We start from the raw sequence: 19,768 nt of genomic DNA, 5'->3' as shown, positions 1-19,768 counted from the left end.
CTCTGAGTCCAGTTACTGTCATCTATCAGTACTGTCATAAAGTTACCCAGATATCAAACTATCCTTTCAATGCAGTGTAGACTTTATCAGACGTAATTTGTTGTATGATCCCAAAGCTTTCTCCCATCTCTTGTTTCCCCAATAATTTATAATGAGAAGACTTTCATGAAACCAGGAGAGTTGTCTTTACATGCATTATGCTGAATTGTCCAGATACAACATTTATAAGGAATCTCGTACCATAGTGAAAATACCAGAACTTCAGCAGAGCAGGAAGGAACATGGTCCTTCCAAATATCCATTTATTTTAAAGTCAGTATTAGAACATTTGCTAAAGTGAGGTCAGGAAGACTGAATACCCATTTTATTTAGCTGAAGCAGTTTTTAAAAGATGAAAGGAACGCTCTCTAGGATGCCTCACAGGATGCAATTCCTTTAACAAATGGCATGTCTGGCTTTAATAAGTGGACACATTTCTTTATAAACTGCAGAAACAGTTAAAAAGGCTTTCTTTGGAGTTAAATGTATTGGAAAGAGGGTGAAAAAAATAACAGACCCTTTTAAAGGTAACACTTACATTACTGTATTAGAAGTCTTTCATAATATACAACCATACCATTAGATTAACTGAGCTACAATTTTTAAGACTGATGCTAGAGACAGTAAATACACCCTAAGCCAGAGTGTGTTATACTATTGTGACACTTTGAGCATGCTGATATGTTGTCGGTCAATGTTATTTACTATCATTACGTACACACCTGGCTCAACAGCCACATCCAATAAAGCATTAGTGTCCTCATCATAGCTCAGCCTTGCAGCTCATCAATTCCCCAGATGAGACTGTGGCAACCTAGACAGGCTGCAAATAAAACTCCCTGTTGCCTGTGGGACATGGGCAGAAACACACCCTTGCATCCGTCGGCTGGTGAAATGGGTGTGTGCAGTTGTCAGAAGGTACCTGGTCCAGCAAACGTGCTCCCCAGCTCCTGCCCTGACCAGAGGGCTGGAACAGGGCTAATTACACACAGCAAAAGGGCACTCAGGCTGTCTGCTAATGACAGATGAAGGGTGCCCCAGCTCCTATAGATAGATGAAGGTGAGAGCAAAACCAGACAGATGAACAAGGAATTGCATTACTCCTACTGTAGTAGAATTTTTTTAAGGGTAGGAGAAACCATAAATCTTGTTTGCTATCAAACAAAGCCTAAGAACCCCAAGGACTCTGTAGCCTCCATGCTGAGTCTGACAATTTTCCTGGCTAGTGAATAGATGAGTGGCCATTTAAATTTGCAAGTGCAAGTCACTCTTCTTCCCCTCCTGACAGCTGCTTTTCTCACACATCAAGACACATAAAAAACTGAACTCCCCATATCTATGGATGTTGACTATGACCACTCAATAGAACTGCTGAATATACATCACTTTGGTTTAGCAAAATAATCTGTTAATTAACAACATTTATGATGTTTAGTACCAATGCAGATAGGATGCCATTCACAATGATTGCATCATCTAAACCCACTATTTTCTTTGGTTGTTTGGGAGTTTTTGCTCTTTTTGAAATTCAGATGAGCTTTTACAGTTTCATAACACTTCTCTTCTGAAAAAGTTATATAAATATCTTGCTTACCTCTCCCTAGCTACCAGAATGCCAAGAGACTTAGACACACTACTGATTTTACAACGCTTGCCTGTGCAACGATCACCTAATACAATAGGTAGTAAGGGTACTTACTTTGTTTACCTAGGTCTATTTTAAGTCCAGTTTCAGTGAACTGAGCAAGTAAAACAGAAGTGTCCAGAGCTCAGACATACTTCTTTTAATCCTTGAAAAAAGCGAACATCTAATCAAAAAATTAAAGCTGAAGTAGTTGGAACTGGTTTTGAAGTTACTGAATGTATTCCTTAGAAAATCACTGGAGACTAAGAAGGTACTTATATCAATTTCTGTAGAAGTAATTTTGTGGTAATTTAAAAAAACTCTAAGTATTTTTGCCATCTTCAACACAGGTGTTATCAAACATTTATTCAGTTTTTCCACTGAAAATATCAGTAATGTTGTCTGCATGTATATCACCTTTCATTTAAAAAATTCAGAATCCTTTACAAGGACTTGAAGTATTCTTAACCATATATCAGCATGGTGAAAGGAAGACACAGCTTTTGCCACCAATTCTGACTTTTTCAGAATTCAGCTTCTGAAGAAGCTCTTAACACACACCTCATCCCCTTCCTTTACAGCGCCTCTAACCCAGCACACAACCCTGTGCTCTAAGGGCACCCTGGTGCATGGCTAAGGTAAGGGAGTCCTCACTGTTCCATCCACACAGGCTGTGCCATTATTTCCACACACCAAAGCACGTATTTTCCAAACAAATCTTTTCATCAGGGATCCTCAGTCCTGGCAATGAGCAGACTGCCATTCCACCTTGACACTGCCCACAGGTCAAGCGCCTCTACCTTCATCACGTCTTCATGGCAGCCACAGCAAACATATGCATAGAAAATGATTCAAACTGTAAGTGGACCTGTACCTGCTTTTAATGTCCTCTAAGCAATCATACAGATGAAAATCATAAATCAACTTGCTCAGAACCTTTTTAGAGGGTTAAGAAACTCTCTTTAAATAGTCCTATCACAATCTATGGGATCTTTTGTATGTTAGCTTTTTTAATGATGCAAGAATATCTAGTCCCATCAGCTGGTTGCATCCCCTTAACTGCTACAAGATACAATGTGCCTCCTGAGGAGATAAGGTCATGGACAACCTTCCTCTTGTAACTCTCCAGAACACTGCCTGAGAAACTACTGAATGCCTACGCTCATCGGCCACACATCCTATCAACATAATTTTAAAATGGTCAGTAAATATTGGATTTGCCTTTCAAACATGTAGCATGATAAAATTTCTGCTTGAGAGATGACATTTTATCAGAATTATTCCATGTAAATATGTATATATTATATAGGATATAAAGATATGAGCTGTAACATGCCACAGAGTGGCACAGAACAGCTCCAACCATCATGAATGTGGCTTAAGTCAATATTCTGATAAGCATAACAGAATGTTTTGAGGAAGATAAAGACCAAATGGCATTAGGACTGCATGCTTTAACATGCTATGATCAAGAGTGAAAATTAAGGCTGGGCATGTTATGTACTACCAATGTTTTCACATAGGGCTTGGAAAAATCTCTATCCTGTCATCAGCAATAAGACTTGTGCCTATGGACAGAAAAGAGACTAAAGAAAGTCAGATAAGTGCTTTTAGTTGTAACTTGCCATTTACAATTTAACTCTTGTATTACAATTGAGAGGAAGATATGGAAATCATTATTAAACTGCTACTGTAATTGTCCTCTATGGATCTTCATGGGCCAACTGTGATGGAGCAATGTTCTCTACCATGCACCAGGGAAGCAGCCTGGAGCTTCACGTATTTTCCTCCCTAAAGCTTTTGGCTTTGCACTGGTGGAAATTTCCTCCTTTTTACAAAAGATGATTTTCTGCATTTTGAGTGATTAGCTGACTAAAAAAAAGAAGGCAGTCCATTTTTGACTTGAAAAATTACAGTTTTCATGCAAGGCTGAACAGGAATTACTAAATACAGAAGATGACTACAGGCCACCCTTTTTATATCTGGATACATAGTTTAGATTTAGCACATGAGTAAAAGTAGAGATCAAGGCTATGGCCTCTGGCCTCCAGTCCTTGAAACAGGAAGATACTGCTAAATAAAGCTCTTAGATGATTTCAGGGAGTAGCTCTGTGGCATCCTGGATGAGACAGCAATTCTTAATACCCCCAGAAAAAGCAACAAGATCAGCATTAACATTCGAGGAAGTAATGTCAGTAAGGCACCCAAGGGGATTTAATGCAACTAGGAACACCACTGAAATCTTTAGTTTACACTCTGTTAAAATAACTTGCTGGTCAAGCTGGAAGGAATTGTTTTGTCTGCTACAAACCATCCAGCTAACTAGCAGCAGCTGCCCTGATGCTAAGTATCACTATTCCCTAATTTCACCAGTTATGAAGAGAAGCATGGCAGTGGATTAATTACAAACACTCTACAGAATTACATCACAATTTTCTACCAAAGACTAGTTTGTAAACATGTGGAAAATGAACAAAAAATATATATTTATGTAAGTTAAGCTTCTCTTTGGTATGCTTTTAATTATATTAGGACATAGTGGCATTTGAACAGAGGTATCTTTCATGGAGAAATACTGTATGGTTGATAAGCCTCTCAACTCCTCTAAAAATACAGAACTAGATTACTTGGCACAAGTACTATTTGCATTTCTATTTACTTTACATGCAGTGATACACATCAGATTGATGATATTAAAACAAATCCAAGCAAACAACGCACTATAAACAGAAGTGAGTAAGATTCATTTAAATATATTTCCTCAGGCAAGGGGAAAATATTATTTTATTTTTCAGGTGAAATTACCAAGTCACTCTTTTAACTTCAATGATATAGGATGAAAACCTCTTAATTTCATTTATTGATTCGGTATGCAACCATTCTGCAAACTTCCAAGAATAAAACAGTAACCTTTCTGTATTTCTCCTTTAGACAGAAAGCTTTAGGTTGTAATGAAAATTATATTTTCAATATCTAAGGCTCCCATTTGAGAGCTATATCAGTGTCCTCCATTTACCTATTACTTCCATTGTGTTGTATGGGAGATTAACATAGCATAAGCTTTCTGGAGGGAAAAAAAATGGAGAGTGAAAACTCACTGCGACCTCTGATTCATTGACTTTGTGGATCTCACACTTAACTCAAGAAAAAAGCTGAGCTGTGTCTTACAACTCATATATCTTGCAAATAAACTAATAAGCCTTTTAGTTTGGGATAATCTGCGTTCAGTGGACATACAAAATCAATTCTGTTTACAGAATCACATCACAAGTGCCTGGGAGAAAAGTTTCCTCTCTGCACTTTCCTAAGCAGTGCACGGAGCAGCCATTTACTTTGTCAGTTATGTATTTTACACGCTTAGTCATCAGCAAGTAAGTTCTAGTTATACTTTTTTCCCTCTTAAAACCATCTCCTGACCAAGTAACTCCAGTCTGATATTTACACGGCAATAACTACCACCACTGTGTCCCAGAGAAACTTCCCTGGGAGCTGCAGGTGGATGACTCACGTACAGGTACACACATCTACACATGCATAAGCATTACAAGGGATGTTCTGCTGCCAGAAAGACATATTCTAACCATCATTCAAGGCAGCACAAATTAAGCCATTTCCTTGATCCTGAAGGACTTCTGAGGGTGGGTAGAGATATCTTTTCATATCAGTAGTCTGATTTGACCAAAAGCTGCAGCTTTCCCTCATACCAAGGCTCTTGCCCAGCCACAGACTACGCAAGGCATTGTGGAACACAGGCCTTTGAGCTACAAACCCCTGCAAAGGAAGAGGTCAATTAGTACCACTGAGGTCAAGCTGGCATTCAAAGTGATACGCCAGTTATTTGAGCATGAAGAACAGGAAACATAATTACCTGAACTGCAATTAAATGGTAATATAAGAGATAAATCAGCAGAGAGCTAAACTGAATCACTTAACTGCATACACTGTAACAATGGGAAACACAGAAAGGTGGGAAATGACCCTCAGTTAATTACAAACAGTCTGCATGTGGTGAGTAGAAAAAGCAAACTGCACAGTGAGATGTGCAGGCTGGAAAATGTCAAAGTGTAACATGTGAGTTTACATGACTAGTGCATGAACTGAAGTGCATGATTTTAACATTGCCAGGAACGTCCAGTATGTGAACGAGGTCATTTATCCTGCACTTAAGGCTTCATTGAGAAATCCATGCCACAAGATAATAACTGATAGAGCAGCACAGGGCTTGTTGTGTTGGAAATGTTTTTAGGGGCAACTAGACTTTGGTCTCAATTTTAACCCATTTAGGTGCTATTTGATCACTCACACCAGTACTATGCTTGATATTTGTCCTCTAACCTAATGAATTTGAGATCTGAGAGAGAGCTGGGTCATAATTGCCAGGCACTGGCAACCATACGTAATAGGAGAGAGGGACCATCTTCAGACAGGCAGAACATCATTGCCAAAAGACAAATCTGTAACCTCAAAAGGAGGTGATGCTCCAGGTCCTAACTGCCAGCTCAGGCTCTTCAAGGTTATAGCCAAGATGCAGCCAGGCAAGATGCTCCCTTTGAAGCCTGCATGATAGCCAAGCAGTGCCTGCACCTCACACAGCAGGGCTGCAGTTATACCTTCTCTGACTAAACCTCTCTGTCTTCCAAAAAGAGGTGGTTACAAAGTTTCATGTCAAACAATTAAGTTTATCTATCTCACATCTAGATGCTGCAGATGAATCTAAGTTTTGGAAGATAGAGGGCTGAGGAGATGTCTCAAAAGTTTTCACTGCCCAGGAAGCTACTTATATGTCCAAGCTGCAGCAAAGACATTATTAGCTTGTTCAGAAACTCAGAGTATGAGGCTCAAGATAAATGTTGTCTAAACCAGGACAAAACCACAGCCCATGACAGCAGGAAATGGCTATCATAAAACACACATTCCCCAGTAATAGTACAACTTTTTCTGTTCTTAAATATCTACATATTAATACCCAGGATATGTCCAGCCAGCCAGCTAGCTGGGCATTCCAGATGTTTTGATTTTTCATGTATTTGCACTTTTTTAATTTTTTTAGCAGCATAACTACTTAATTTTTATCAGAGGGAGAAAATAAGGTGAAATCATGACTGAGCCCTGAGCCTTCTTTCTTTTCTTAAAAGGAGCAGCAGGCCTGGGTGACTACTTATTGCATAAATGCCTTAGTCATAGGAAGGGCAAAGAAAAGATGGATCCATTACTCAATGGGTAAAGACAGTTTTTAACGAATGGCATGGGGAAAGCGGAATTTTGAATGCCTTTCAGACTTCAATAAGAGGGTCAGCTGTGACCACGTCTTTCATAATTAATACCAGCAACAAAATCTAAAAAGAAAAGGAAAGAAACCAGTGTGCTGGGTCTAAGGAATTTCATCCTAGGGCACTCCAAGAACTAACTGATGAAAATTACTTTGTTCTTAATATTTATCTGAATTCACTCAAGATGGGTGAAATACCAGAAGATTTGGAAGGAGCTGATGTTGTGTCTACTCTTAAAATACTAGATAGGATTTAGGAATTCAAATCAGCTAGAATGATCATCTTTCCAGGTCAGAGGGAAACCCTCTAAATGCCTAGAACAGTTAAAAGATGATTAACAGCAAAAATGTCTCTAGAAGTTAATCGGAAGCTTAAAACGTTACCATGTCATTGTGCAAAATATTGTACTTGCACTAGGATTTATAAACATTTTTCTGCAAGAATTGTACCATAATCCTTCCACTGCACTCAGTGATGGAGTACCATGTCCAGCTCTGAAAATCCCATTTCTGAGGATGGTTTGAGCTAACCTGAAAATTTGGATTAAATAAAGTTCTATCCATCTCATCACTTAATTAGCAGACAAGAATAACAACAGGACATAGCAGTCAACTTTCAGTCTAGAAGAATACTTGAGTCCATCCACCAAAAAAAGATACACAAGCATATCAACTACAAGGGTTATTAAATACATGAACATTGCTATTTCTTTTTATCACATTTCAATGATGTTCTTTCCACTTTCAATCAAGAACCTCTCAACCGTAGAACACTTCCTGTCTTGATATCATACAAATAAACTTACTAAAACTGAACTCACAAGTAACATTTTAATGTACAGGAATATCCATAACCTTAAATAAAGGCATAAATCTGAAAGTTATTCTTCCAATTCAAAACTCTAGCTCTTGTTTTGATATGAGGACACACTCAAAAATTATACACCCTATATTTATAAGCCCAATTCTGGATAGAGAAAAACTGTTTCACAGAAACAACCAGCCTTGAGGGGGGGGTGACAGTAGGACTAATATTTCTGAGTCTCCTCATCCAAATTTCACAAAATTAGTCCAGATTTACATGTTTCACTAGCATCTACTGAAATCTGTAATACTGAAATACTATGGTTCCATGTCAGTCATGCCACTTAGGCATTGAGCTACACTCTTAAACCACTAAAAAGATTGTATTCACATGAAAAGTTATATACTCTATATGAAATACATATTTACATCCTACACATGTCAAAGTGATATTGATAAAGCTTTATGGAACAAGTATCTAATGAGGAACGTTTAAGTACCTACAATCTGTGCCACCTATTTATTTCCTTAGTTTAAGCTAAACTTCAAAACCCCTGACTGATTTTAGAAAGACTCAATTTAAAGAAAAGTCAGCCTTCTAAAAATTATACCTAACTTCCCACAAAATTGTAGCCTCTCCAAAATTCCCTCATCTAGATGGCTTAAGCTTGTCTTGAGCTGTGGAGGGAATTGGTGGAGTTTTTGCCCATCCTCTGCTATTAGCCCTTATAGTATAACAAACAGAAGATACTGAGCTTCCCAAAGGGATGTATAGTGCTGTCCTTCCAGTCCTGCCAGGTCCCAAAGGAAGAGATTTCAGAGCGGATATACTTTTGCAATTGAAAAATAGTTCTGTAAGCAACGCAAAACCATAACTCAATTTCCAAAGCATCTTTCTTTAATTTTTTTTTTATTTGGCATTGACTGCTGACTTTGTAAATGGAATTGTACTTAGGTTGCAGTATGCATTCAGCTTCAAAACATTTCCATCAGAACTCATGCAATCTCATCCACAGTCTGCATTTGCCTCTCTAGAGAATTATCAGAGCTGTGAGCTACAACCTGAGCTTGTCCCTGGGGTATGGCTTTCATGAGGTCTCACCCACACGTGAACTCTCTTATGTGAAAGAAGAGCTGAGCATACACTGCAGCTTTTCCCTGAACACAATATTAATCAGGTGTTCCTTCTACACCCAGCCAGCAATATTCCACAACATTAAAGAAAAATATAGACATGTATTATTTGACAGGTACATAACAGAATATCCTACACAGCATACAGTGTGTACAGCACATCATAGAAATGCAGTATTTTTGGGACACTTACCCTCTCCATCATAATTGTAAAGATTCAGATAATGGGTAAAAATGTTACCAGTGAAGGAAAGCCTGCCAGAGACTTTTGACATGACCAATTTTTGCAGGAAATCATGCTTAAAAAAATAGCTAAAATATACTTTATGCTTAGATCTGAGTCATGATCTCACGGCAAATAAGAACAGAAGTGGGCCTATCCTTCCTTACCTAAACAAATGTCCAGACATTCAGTTTTCAATAACCATAACTCCAGTTTATATACTGCGTAATCTTAACTGGAAGGAAGCATGTTCAGCTGCCCTATTCATCCTCCAGGTGAAGTCATACATCAGCAGCTATAGAAATAAATGTTCTTGTAGGCAATGAAAGAATGTCTACTGTCTCATACCTGATCTCTGTTTCTACAATACCACTACTAATTCCAAGAGTTATTTTAATAATGTTCTTTTCCAGCTTGAAATTTTTTATCCAGATTTATTTTGTATTTTAATATCTAATGGTCCATGTTATTTCTTAATTTTTAATATTAATACACTAAAATGAAATAATATATTCCTCATAGTTTAGCAAAATCATGTATCTCGAGCTCAAAATTTTGAACAATTAACTGTACCGTGTTGCACCTCTGATACCAACCCTAGTTTCACTGTTGTTTTTCAGACTACTCTACGAGACAGTAAAATTTCTTATTTTTCTTTTTTTTTTTAAGATCACAGAAAAATTCTGCATTTGAAAGTGAAAAAAAATGTACTGGCAGTAAAGAAGAGAATTAGCATTAAATTTGTGAGATAATGAACATTTGTATATACAAGTACTTACAAGATCGGTGTTCTCTGCCTTGATGAATCTTAAACAGTTGCAGAGGAAACAAAAATACTGTAGGCTACATAGAAACAGTCTTTGTTTTGCTATTCTTTTAATAATGAACTTCCTTGGAAGACAAACCCCTAATCTTACATGTGTTCTGTATTTGTAGGTACATCTCTGTCAGGAAATGCTGTGAAATGGAAGTTCCTGACAGATAAATTCTTGGCCTTAAACATTCCATAGATATTACTTGAATGTCAGAAAGAATAATTTCCAAACTTTGGCCATGATTCAATATCTCTTCATTTAAAGACAATAACATTCTTGGAGATAATTAGTAATACACATATGGATTATATAGTCATTGTTATGTTGGAATTTGTCATAAAAGCAAAATAGGGAAAATATAATTAATTCCACTTTCTGTGGTGCTATTATTGCTGGTTTTACATGAAGAGGCCAGAGATATGAAACCCACTATATCCCTAAAGTCCTTTGGCCCCCATCTAATAACTAGGGATGGAACAAAAGGTTTTGTCTAGTTTTGGATCCAAATGAATATGGGATACCAAAAGCTTTTGTATAGAAGTATTGGCCTTGCATTCCAATCACCGTAAACTGCAAATTAAAGTGCAGAAGAGAAACCGAGGAGGAAAATCTAATGGAAAAAAACAGAGTGAAAAATAAAGCAAAGTGAAACTATATGAAGGCAAATAATAAAGCAAATATCAAAATTCAATAAAAGGGCACAGAGAAAGGAAATTGAAAAGGAAGACATTAGTATATTCTCTGCTCTTCTTGGAGGAAAGTATGGGTGACAGAAATTCATAAAGTTCTCCAATCAGTAACACATCCCAAAGGTAAAAAAATCCTATTTTAATTGATTCAGTCTTAAAACTGAGAATGAAAAGAGAAAGCCTTACCTATCTCCATTTTTTCTTTAAACCACCAAATCCTAAAATGACATTGAGTTTGAAAAGATAGTTCCTCACCACACGTGCAATGACAAAACTGAGATTGTCTCTGCAACCCTTTTTCCTACTCCACATGCACATGTGCTGTACTACAGTCTTTCCTTACTCACAGTCCCATCCCATCCTTCACACAGGCCATCATCTCGTTCTCCTCACAAAATGAACAGGACTCACTTCACATTCATGGAATCATCTTAGCTATTCTGGATGTGAACTTGGGGTTCATGTACCACATGCTTGTCAGATCTTGGTCTGAAGACCAGATTGTGTAGCCTGGGTCTAAATATTCCTCATTACTGTAATAAAGTAGGTAAATTTTTGTGAAATGCCGTTCTTACAATAGTCCCTATCAAGTAAGGATTTTATTCTACCCGTTCCTTTCTTAGCAAGATGAGAACTTGGCATCCAGAGAAATTATGGTCAAAGTTGTTCATTAAATTCAGTCAAAGAGTAGCAGATAAGTACGAGATGACCTTCTTGAGTCTTTTGTATTAGACAGTACTTTATGCAATAAAATTGCAGCTGACACTGACTTCAGTTACTCTTACATCGTTTCAGCACTGCAAATCAGAACCCAGGGTCTCAGACTTGCACATACAACTGAACAAAAAACCAAATCCACACAGCCAGCATTCCCCTTTGAAAGTTGAAGCAGTACATCTGATACCACACAGACCTCAGAGGCAGAGAGATTCACTCCAGCCTTTAATGGTTTTACCTACAAGGATTACTTTTGACTCTGCCATAAGCTGCCCCCTTGCTAATAGAATCCAACTTCTCAGTTAAGCACAACTCATCCCATGCACAATGCAGGTCAAGAATCCTGTAGAAAAAGCCCCCAACATACAATCATAATTAAAATGAATCATCATGCTTTACAGTCCCATTAAAATTATAACCGTAATTTTGTATTTCCTATCTGTTAAGCACTGAGCTTTTCTGGATTGCTGTCTGCTAGCACCACTCATCCATGTTATCTTTTTGGTTTTAATTTAACAGATTTTCAAAGAAACCAGAAACGGTGTCATGTTGCTCATGAAGAACTGTAAAGCTCACCAGTAGAAACTAGTCCAGATGACCCAGGTTGATCTCTTGTGCACAGACCAAGATTTTAAGGGGTAACACACACACACACACAGAGGGCCTTGGGGGTTTCACTGACATTACATGACACTGAATAAAGGTTGGTTAAACCCCTCTTCCATGTCAGGTTGTTCAGGACCCCACTGCCTGCCTAACAGAGCCTCCTGCTCCCACTTCCCCATTCCAGCCCCTTTGACACACCTGTTCCTAAAAAACAATCCTTCTTTGCCATTTTTTTCTCCTCCAACCACCAGTCTTCTTCCCTCAGGAGTTGTCTGCCTCCCCTCACTATGCTCCCTACTTTAGCCATCTCATTCAGCCTGTACCTGCCCTCTTTACCACTTCAAGTTCTTATAAATACCCTTTGGCTGCTGCTCATGCTCTCCTGTGTTACTCAGCCTTGACCCCAGGGCACTGCCTTGTGGCTTCTATACCCTCCATTGCTTCATTTAGCTTCTGCCATATCTGCCACCCCTCCACCATCCAGTTCGGTACCAGCTTCTCGCAAAACATCTTCCAAATCACTCTGGTCAACGCTTGGACTCCATTGGGGGCCAGCCAACCAGTCCCATTTTCAGAGAAAAAAACCCACTCTGCATTTTCATCACCCTTATAAATATGCTCCCTTCAGAAGTATCAATGTTTATTTTTCAACAACTCTTGCAAAAACAATTCACAGAACATCTTGCCTAATGTACCAATTGTCCCAATGCAGAAAGCCAGTACTTAACAGGGATTAACTCATGCTCAGGAAGACAGTAAGTGTAAGCTATAAATACTAAAAGCACATGCCAGGATGCAGCACTACCGATACCCACTACGTTCCACTACGTTTCTCTTTTAGAGACATTTCACTTAAAACACTAAGCAGTGAGTGGAACCCTTGCTTGTAGTTGCAAAGCATTATATAGTTCAAAAACATCTAAATAAAATGAGTAAAAGCAGGAAGTGAGAGTGCCATAAAGATTACATCCCTTAAAAGGACACACTTGCTATTCTGTAAATCCCAATGACTTCCTTTTCTCAATGTGCCAAATAAATAACACAAAGGGAAGAAACTACTGTTTAAAAACCTTAAGCTTGGTGAAAAACATACTGTTACAGGGTTTTCTATGAAAATTTTCAGATTTTAAAAATTTGACTGAGAAACATCATGTACTATAGCATCAATAAATATTGGTTACCAGGGCAGAAAGAATTGTACATCTGCTTTTTTTGGAATGAAAGTTTTAATTTCTTGTATACATAGCAAGATCAAAAATAAGTTTCCACATTACATCTCTAAATAAGCAAGATGTTCTGCGAGCGAGACCAGAAGTTGAAGCCCTCCCACCTCCAGCTTTTCTATTTGCTCTCTTCTGCCTTTAATAAAGTGCTTCAGACCCAGTCTCCTTTGTAGAAACAAACAGATCATCCATCTCCCTGAGTAAGACTAGGTGTCATCACTTCTCCCTTCTGTGTGAAATAATAAAAGTCATACTGCAGGAAAAAAAATCTTTTAAACCGTATTCAGCTGGGAATAAAAACTGTGACCTTGGATGCCATGTGTGCAAAATCAAAGTACAGTTTCAAGTTACAAAGGTCTGTAATTTACACTTCTTTTTCCTATGGATTTAGGATGGAGGGACAGCAATTTTTATTCTAGATTGAAAGGATTCTGCTTCTTGTTTATATTAAAATATAGAACCTATGAAAAGCCCGACTAGAATACTACTACCTTTATTTCCTGATTAGAGTGGCAACTTACCCTCATTTTTTGCCATGCAGATTAAATAGCTACTTTTAAATGCAGTTCTAAGGAGTACCTTCACAAAAACTAAGTCAAAAAGAGGCAGTGATAATGTTCCTACAGCCCATTGCTCAACAGATCAGTGAAAGTAGATCGTAATCTTATATTATCCTCCACATTTGTTTGCATTCTGAAAGCATATAAGCCTTTCCAAATACACTTGATCTGTTTAGTTTTTATAGAAGAAATCAACTCCCAGCTGCCTTGTTAGGACCCTTGAAAAGGAATTTTACTTGTAAGGTTGAAAGATTCTGTGCCTGCACTGATGTCTGTTTTCTCATGTTATTTAATCTTTCTCACACTTGCTAATAATTTCAAATTATAATTTCAAATAAAGCTTCCCAATACAGTGTCACATTTAGACTGTAAAAGACTGTGATTTACCACTTTGACAGCCCAGCATTTTAGCTTCTATACAGCACCCAGCTACAAATGAACAACAAAAATATTTTGAGCCCTTTTATTTTCAAAACAAATGCTTTATGTACAAGTCTCTCTCGTTCAGCAACAATACACACACACATATACACACACACCCCTATTATACAATAACTGATGTTTGGGGTTTATTAAAAGCACGATAATTGCAAATGCATTTGATTGTTTCTTATACAGCATGAAATAACCAGTTACCTTTCAGGAAAGGAGCCCTCCGTGGCACAAGCCCTTCTGTGATTTCCACCTGCTCCTGCTGATGCTGTTTAACCAGATTTCCTTCGCTGCCAGCTCTCAAAATCTTTTCACCTAGCCTAATTTTTCGTGATCGGCTGTTAAAATCTTCTTTTCTAGACAAAGGCGATTTAGGAGCTGTATTGGCTGACAAAGGTCGAGCCAAGCGAGAAGGTTTGGACATTCTGCTTGTGCAGGAATGTACCTGCTCCAAAAGCAATTTCTAAAAAAATCCTTCCCAGCTCACTTTCCAGCACAGAGGCTGTGGAGTTTGTGTGTGCAGCGCAGCTGGATGTGAAGTGCTGTGCTGCCAGTCCGATCAGTTTTAAACACCAAGCGTTGGGTGGTCACGCAGTTTCCCGGACCTGTGGAATGTGAATGTGTGCTGGGGTAAAGCAGATGACTCTGTCCTGGTGCTGAGTCCCAACCACGCTGTGGCAAGGAAATGCTCTTCCGGGGGCTGTCTCAAACTCCCGCCGTGCACCGACGAGGTGCCGGGCAGCACCCGAGCAGAAGAGGAATGCTCCACCTACACAGGTACAACGTGAAAAACCACCCAGGCACGGGATTACCTTTGCGTGCGGGACCTTCCTGCACTCCTTTCCCAACCCTCTCTCTCAAACAAACACTGTCTTGTTTTAGCAGATTTCTTCACTGTGCACCAAAACCACACTGTTTCAGCACGGTATAGTAAATGCCTTATGTCAAGAACCCATTTGTCTTTGAGTTAAACACAGTGCAATCTTAAATTGGATTAAATGATGCATATTCTCCTAGCATTGTATTATCTAATTCACCAAAAGAAATGAAGGATTGACAGCAAATATCATCTCTGTTTGTTAAATGGCCCAAATCCCTCATTATTAGCTGGCATTATTTAGGAAGTAACACTGCACAGAATACTGCTCATTATACTGTCCTGTTTCACTGGTACGTATTCACCTAAAAAAGCCCTGGCTTCTTGCACATTACAGATAACCATGTCCTTTACCGACTCTAAAGAAAAAAATTCCTGACCTTAGGCTACATTATTTCAAACCTCAGTTCCTGGGTGCTCTTCTTTGAAAATGCCTAGGCAAATCCTGCCTAACTTTCTCTGCCAGCTCTGTGCTTGTGAATGCTGCCAAGATGCAGAGTATGTGGTCACATGAAAAGAAAATTCCATTCACTATAATTTTGGATACAACTTCTAAGGAAAAAAACCACAGTGCAAACAAAAGAAAACATCATAGCTACAGTTACAGTAAAATCTTCACTCTGAATTTTAAAATGTATTCCTCAATATCCCAGGCAAGTAGTATGCTGTATCAATGATAGAATAGGAGGAGGCATTTTATTTCAAAACTAGAACAAACATAAACAAATCAATATCACACGAGTTAAAGTACTAATAGTTATTTAGGAGAAATGCTTAACAAGCAAAAAGACAGCAAAACATGACTGCATTATTACAGACATTCCTCATTTTCTGAGACGGCAATTGTGTAATGCAGAAAAATATTTTTGCAAGTTATTTCCATTTTTTTTTTTCAAGAATCCCACATTAAATAGGTAATTGTTTATGCTTTCTCTATAAAGCATATTGCCTATTGCTTTGTTGCCCCATCAAGAACAGGACAGATTAAGTGCGATACAGCAAGCTTTGCCATGATATTATTCTGCATATTATATCAATACAGAAGGAGCTCTAAGTGAGTGGGAAGATTTCAACTCACAAGGAGGAACTTCACAGACATGGGAGTAACTCTGGGCTAATTAGCAGCGCTCTCTCTCTAGCAACATAGCAACAAGAGATGGGGAAAAGAGAGCCATGATCCATCAGCTTTTGAGAGGAAAGGTGTGGGCCTAAGTTGTCCATTTGGATGCCAAGGTGACACTTCTGCACTGAAAGACAGCAGCAACATCCTGATCGACACTTGTTTTTGAAAAGGAAGCAGCTCTTTGTCTCGTAGCAGAGACACAGCCATGCAGAAATGGGGTGAGTCAAAGATGTTCCTCAAACACGGGAAATTCCTGGAATACTCCAGTTGGAGACGGGCATTTTCAGTAATATCTTGGTGCCTGAGTAGCAATCAGGTGCCTAATGGCACTGTGTCATGTGAGGAGAGGCTGAGAGAGCTGTGACTGCTCAGCCTGGAGGAGAGCTGTGCATAAACATCTCATGTGGGAATGAAAGGGGAGGAAGCCTGACTGTTCTCAGTAGTGCCCAGCAACACGATAAGAGACAATGAGCACAAATTGAAATACAGGGGAAAAAAGAACATAATAAAAGGCCAGACACTGGTACAGGTTGACCAGAGAGTTCATGAAGTCTCCATCCTTGGATATAAGCAACACCCAACCAGGCACAGCCTTGACCAGCCAGCTGCAGCTGAGCCTGCCCGAGCTGGGGGTTGGACTAGGCAATCTCCAGAACTGCCTTCCCATTCCCCACCATTCTGTCATTCTGTATTGTCAAACTTATTCAGAGGCTATTTATAATCTGGAAGCTTAAATATATTTAAATCTGTCCAATAGTAGATGTCCAACCTTCTTTCTTCAAAGTCCCAGCAGTTAAACTATCCCATGCCTGACTGCCACATTTGGGAGGATTTGCTTCCTTTCTGGTCAAAACTCCCTTTTAGCCCCTTGAAGTCTGTGGCATGATGTTCCCCAAAAAAGTCTTGGGTTTTTGTTTTAAAGGCTCTGAGATGTGAAGCTGGTGATTCCAACTATGAGTGTCGAACCTTTAAAAAAAAAGCCACCAACCAAAAACCCCTACCAATTCAAAAAAACCCCAAACCACCAAAAACAACCCCAACAACCCCATCCAGAACTCCCCCAGACCCCAAAATAATCATAAACTGAGGTTGCTTTGCTGATTGTGTTTCAGCCTGGATGTAGACAGTGAACCAGTACCCTCATGGGATGGAACAGCATGAGAGCTTGCAACCCAGGATTGCTGCCAGTTCCCCATCACCCATATCCCACTGCACATGTCCTCACTCCTCAGCCCAGCTCCCCTGAAGGCCTGGGCTCCACTCAGCTGTGGGGCAGGTCCCTTCCTGCCATCCCGCCCCCTCCACCACAGGTTCTTAACAAAGCTCCCCAGGGAGCAAGTCTTTCATCAGTTCTCAGGCTTTTTGAAGCCCCAAGCTACTCTTTTGAACTACTTTAGAAAAAAACCCAAACCCACAAAACCGAAAATAAACAAACAAAAAACCTGAACAAAAAGTCCGGAACAAATCCAACCCTTTTTCTCTTAGATTTCAGATAGCAAGCTTCGGCTAGGTAGAGACATCATATTGATGTAACATACCATTAAGCAAAAAACAGTTCAGTTTGTCAGGTTTTTGTAAAGTACTGTAGGAATATTTCTAGAGCTTTGTGTCAATGAATGAACTCTGTCACTGCCTCACACAGCAGAAACTAATATTAAGGTAGCAACAGTGCTGTCCATGCATTTTAATAATCACATATGTGATATTTTTAGAAAATATTTTTAGAAAGCCATACACTTTCCAAACACTGTTTCAAACAATGTCCTTTTAGTTTCAAAACTAACTTCTCCTCTTTCCTGCCTAGAAAATAAACTACTGCTGAAATATGACAACAAGAATTTGTTAAGAATTAGCTAACAGAAGGCATTTTTACCATAGCATGTGAGATAGGCTATGATACCGTTATTAACATAAGTAATATTTGTGCCCTCTGGGATTAAAGAAACATGACTATAGAAGTTATTAATCCAAACAAAGCATTTGCAAAGCTTGAAAATTCCTTTTTTGGGCACCCATGAAGTTCTAGTTTACATTTGCACGTAAAGAGCTGGGGAGGGGAGAGGATCCCTTGCACGTGAAGCAGGAAAAATTGGGAGTTGATGCTGTACAGTTCAGGATGTGGTATTTTCTCAGCCTCGCCAAATCCTCTACCCTATTTTGGCCTGCAACTATCTAAAGAGAGAAAGGCATGAATACACAAATATTTCAGCTCCAGCAGACTCTTTCTAAACTGTTGACAAGCAAAACTGCTACACTAGTAAATGGAAGTTGCAGGTGCAGAAGTTAAAACCGCAAATTAATGAAGTCTTCTCTTTACAAAATTACGCAAGTAACCAGATGGCATAACATTTTCAGCATGAAATAAGAAATAAATGTATAGGCACCAAAAAAGCAAGATCAGTGATGAAAACTATTTCAGATGCAAGTCACAGATAGGTATGGAATGTAATAATAATAAAAAAAAAGCTTAATGCTTCAGAGAGGTACATTTTCTACTAACTGAAGCATGCAAAATTAGTGACAAGTTAATTTTGCAGATGTTAAAGCTTTCTTAGAACTGTGTACTAGTGCTTTATTTTTCCATATATGATTTCTGAAATAGTTACATAATACAGAAGATGCTTCATGTTCCACATATTGAGACCCATTTTAAAACATTTCACACAAATCTAAAGGCATTCTTCCTGAGAAAATAAACAATGCAAAAGAAACCTAGTCATTAATTCAATGACAGGTGAACCCCCAACAGAAAGCAAGCTGTAATTATGGCAAGTCCTGTTACTCTTGAATATGGTCTTAAAAAGGAGTCTGTTAAGGGTCCTGCTGTAATATAGTAGCTGCCTAGAAGAAATGCTATAATTAAAGCGGACTTGTCGTTTCTATCAGGAAATCCTGTTCCAGAGATTTACTACTCAGCCATAAAAATTTAATCTCAGCTTCAAGTCTTAAAAAAAAATCTAAAACTGAAAAAAAACCCTTCAGGTCTCAAATTTTAGAAAATTAAACCATAGCAAAACCTTTCTTAAAGATAAAACAGTTTACAGCTGTGGAGCCTGAATAATTTATTGTACCCCAAACTCAGAAATACCATCAGTAGAGGCAGAGTTAATTTTCTTTATTATTCTATCACTTCTGCATCTTATATTTGGCTTTGGTTCAAGACCGTCAAAGTGTTTTGCCTGAGTACACAGGTCTGTGGCCTACTATTAAAGTGTCTGTACATACTGAACTATATCATGGTTATGGTTTTTCTAAACCAGTATAAAAACATCACTACTATCCCTCACCTGTTGCTATTCTGTCCTCAGGATGCTTTTTGACTACTACCCTTGGTTCCCTTCCCCACTTGAAGGGTTATATGAGCCTAAGCACACTTACACACAGGTAACTGCATATACCAATGGATGAACAGTGCAGAAGAACAAAGCAGTGGTGCATTTGTGTCCAGACACAGCCATTAATGTTTTAAATGTTTGCCAAGATTGTTGCTAAGATTTCCAGTTGGTGCCAACTGTGATGGCAGGCTTAGGTACCTCATCCTGACAAAACAGGTTACTCACTAAGCAATTCCAGAGGGAACAATCAGCTGTTAGCAGCTGCCCATGCAATTCATAAAAAATACTTTCTTTTTAA

At 38.7% G+C, this 19,768-nt stretch overlaps 1 protein-coding gene across 2 annotated transcripts in view; it reads right to left on the bottom strand.

The window, feature by feature from the left end:
• Positions 1-19,768, bottom strand: part of KIAA1217 (KIAA1217 ortholog) — a 338,499-nt gene that overhangs the window by 217,845 nt on the left and 100,886 nt on the right. Inside the window, exon 1 of one of the 2 annotated variants that reach the window (XM_017817065.1) lies at positions 14,340-14,393. The exons of the other annotated variant lie outside the window; for it this stretch is intronic. The gene's annotated coding sequence lies outside the window, so the exon portion shown is untranslated. Of the gene's footprint in view, positions 1-14,339; positions 14,394-19,768 lie in introns of those variants that run through there. 2 annotated transcript variants of the gene reach the window in all.

Source organism: Lepidothrix coronata, unplaced genomic scaffold, assembly GCF_001604755.1.
Source record: "Lepidothrix coronata isolate B3197 unplaced genomic scaffold, Lepidothrix_coronata-1.0 Scaffold59, whole genome shotgun sequence".
Taxonomy (NCBI): domain Eukaryota; kingdom Metazoa; phylum Chordata; class Aves; order Passeriformes; family Pipridae; genus Lepidothrix; species Lepidothrix coronata.
This window is presented reverse-complemented; position numbering and strand designations above follow the sequence as displayed.